General features: G+C 38.6%; 1 long non-coding RNA gene across 1 annotated transcript in view; it reads left to right on the forward strand.

Annotated features, from left to right (window-relative positions):
• The window catches only part of LOC116038982, a 12,617-nt gene extending 10,519 nt beyond the window's left edge, over positions 1–2,098 (forward strand). The window contains exon 3 of the long non-coding RNA XR_004102214.2: positions 2,069–2,098. This is a non-coding gene — a long non-coding RNA (uncharacterized LOC116038982). The remainder of the gene's footprint in view (positions 1–2,068) is intronic.
• Positions 2,099–3,515: the final 1,417 nt, after the last annotated feature.

Raw genomic sequence — 3,515 nt, forward strand, 5'->3', positions numbered from 1 at the left:
GGGGATGTGATCAGGAGATGAGTGTTTCCAAATGCCGTTCTGTCAGTGTGCTGGAGGGGCGGCATACAAATGAGTGTATGAATGTGTTCGACTGTGGAGGACAAGGAGTCTGGGGGGGAATCAGCGTAGATGTGTGCGCTTGAGAGCGGGAGCATGTGTGTTCACGACGTCCCCTGTGCCAATCTGCAGTCATGATTGTGTTTATGTATCACAAATTCATGCCAAATCTCTGTTTTCAGCCTATGCATCTGGCCCAATGCATTTCACCATTCTACACTATATTTGTTCTTCTGCATTTGGGGCTGCTTCTGTACGGCATCAACACATGCTATTGTAGCGTGATGTCAATAAATGAGAAAGTAAGTATTCAGAAAAACTTGATTACATTTTTGATATATTATGCAGAAAAGTTGAACTGTTGTTGAAATCGGTGTGATGCGATCAGTAAAAGGAATCTCACCACTCTGCTGGTTTTGTTGAACTGCAAAAAAAAAAATTGCAATCAGAGAGTGCTGTTATGGAGTGAGAATCAACGTTAATTACTATAGTTGCAGCAGATATTGCCGCTGGTGATGTTTTATATTTTCAACTAGCAAAAGTGAGACGTCTGCTACAGTACCTGGGTGTTTTGTACATTGCACTTTGCTAATAAAGGAGGAATTACAAAAATGGCAAAAGACTCATTATCTTCACAGTTTAGTACAATACAGGGTATTTAGCCAACCTGAAACTGATGAGTTGTGCTATTGGGACCCAACCATACAGGTGTCTCAAAAAAAACTAACTCTACAACATTTCCATTTCCTTAATTTAGTCAAAACACAGGATTGGAATTACAGCTCATGTACTTTAGGCTCTGATAGTTGACAAATCTACTGTAAATATGTTTTCTGATGCTGAGAAAAGTTTGTTTATATGACTTAAAAAAAAAACAAAAAAAAAACAACTTAAGTCAACCTTTTAATAATATGTGGAATTCTAATGTATATGGTCAGAAAGATTACTGATTGGGCCTTTTATCTGTTTTGTGAACCAAACATGATTGTTTTTTCTTTTAACTTAAATTATGCTGACAGGTGTGAAGACTCCCAGTTGCATTTGAATACGTCCAAGAGCAAAGAGCTGGTCTTTGATTTTAGATGTGGGGCTCCCTCACCCACTCCGACTCTAATAAGAGGAGAGGTGACGGAGTACAAATATCTCGGTCTTGTCATTGACCATAATTTATCCTGGGATCAGTGTGCTGATGCTGTTTTTAAAAAGGACCAAAAACACTTGTATTTTCTTAGGAAACTTAATTATTTTAATGTTGATAACAAAATTCTGACTCTTTTTTACAAGTCCTTTAGATAGATAGATAGATAGATAGATAGATAGATAGATACTTTATTCATCCCGAGGGAAATTTTAGATCGAGAGTATTCTCTCCTAATTGTATTGTATGCTGGTATGGACATTCAAAAATCACCCATAGGAATAAATTGGGGAAGATTTTTAAAACGTGGAAAAATCATTGGTAAGCAACAGGTAGACCTGTACCAACTATATCTGACCAGATTGGCACAGAAGGCAGACAAGGTTTGCATGGATACAACCCATCCACTTTCAGTGGAGTTCAAGCCGCTCCCTTCTGGTCGTAGATATATATACCCTAAAGTCAGAACTAACCGAGCAAAAAACTCATTCATTCCCATGGTAATAACCCAATTAAATAAGACGTGGGGAGGGGTATCACTGGAGCAGTGTTCAAACTATACCGTGGGGGAGCCCATGGCATAGTTCGAATCTTTGAGTTAACATGTGCTAAACATGAGTTGAATTTGCACCGCAGCGCCACCACGCCTTGATGCTCATGACAAGAATAGCATGAATAGTTATCTTTATTGAAGTGAATTAGTTTTAAATCGCCGTCGTGCATGAATGAATTATATTTTTGCAATTTAACACATAATAATTAGTGCTGTCAAACGATAAAAATATTTAATCGTGATTAATCGCATTAAGTCATAGTTAACTCGCAATTAATTGCAATTAATTGCACATTTTTATCTATTCTAAATGTCCCTAGATTTCTTTTTGTCCAATTATTTTTTCTCATTTTAATGCTCTTATCAACATGGAAAAGTGGATCGGCTTGCTCTGTGCTTTTGTCGCCTGGCTTTGACGAGGAGGCGGAGAATTCGCATCAGCTGTGTGCTTGGCCATCAAGTGGTATTTCAGACTGGACGTGCTGCGATGATAGCTCAGTTCACAACGACAAAACACACAGATCACTTTGGTCTTGTCAATGGAACCACTTGGCAACTTTTTAAAAGTAAACTTTCCATTCAGAATCTTATTGGCATAAATTTCGGCGTCTCGTGCTCGCCATCCACTCAAAACGTAACGTTAGCCTACTACTCTTTGGCCGGCTCACAAGCCCAAACAAGTGTGTACGGCGTGCCTGTTGTTTTGTTTCCGGTCTAGCTAGATCCGGTGTGGTGTTCTAACGTTACTAGTTGTTGCAACAGCATGTGAAAAAAACAACAAAGTTTGCTATGCCAAAAAGAACGTTAATCTCGCACTAAAAAAATTTACGCCGTTAAAATGGGTTTGCGTTAATGCCATTAATAAAGCATTTAACTGACAGCACTAATAATAATCCACGATGATCACATTACACACAACTGAAATTGCACGTCAAAATGACACATTGTCAATATTTTTAGAGACCCCCCAAAATTTCACAAATCACATTTTCAGGGGAGCCCATGTCTTAAGGGGAGCCGAGCTCCCCCTAGCTCTCCCATAGTTCACACCCTGGACTGGAGGAGGAATATAGGTGAAGTACTGTGCAGTAGTTTCATTTATTTATGACATTAGGCCCTTTAGGGAAGTGCAACTTACTCCTTTTTATTGTATTCTATTTATTCATGTGTGTATGTATGTGTTAGATAAATAGTGCTGTAGATGTATGGTTCAATGTTTGTGTTGTGGTTATGTGTACAACAAATTGCCTCTTGGGGACATTAAAATTTTTTTTTTTGTTTCTGCATAAGGAGCTTGCAAAAGGTTGGTTGAGAAAATCCCCCAACCTGTGAAACCTTTAAAATCAATTAAACAAACTGCTTTCAGGCTAAAACGTTGACATTTCAGAGATACAAGCTTCTTGCCTGAGAGCGACAATTAGCAAAATTGCTCTCCATTTTCATTTATGTTGCCCTCCATTAAAGACCAATAATTTTGTGATACGCTTTTACAGTTTATTACTGAAGCACGGTTGGTTTCATGTCCTGTTTAATAGAAATAATAAGCGGCTGATAGTAAACATTTACATGGATTCACCTTCCTTCATCATCTGCTGCCAGCTGCTGAGGGATGGGCCTGTGTTTTGGTTCATGTCTTGACATGTCAAATTAAGTTGATTTACTGTATGAATGTCCGGGCTCAGTAGCTGAGGTTACCGTTAATGATGGCTATCGATTCACACTTTATTTACTTATGGCTGACGTGGAATCAGTGTGAGGAGTGACATT

The sequence above is a fragment of the Sander lucioperca genome, chromosome 5 (assembly GCF_008315115.2).
Source record: "Sander lucioperca isolate FBNREF2018 chromosome 5, SLUC_FBN_1.2, whole genome shotgun sequence".
NCBI lineage: Eukaryota > Metazoa > Chordata > Actinopteri > Perciformes > Percidae > Sander > Sander lucioperca.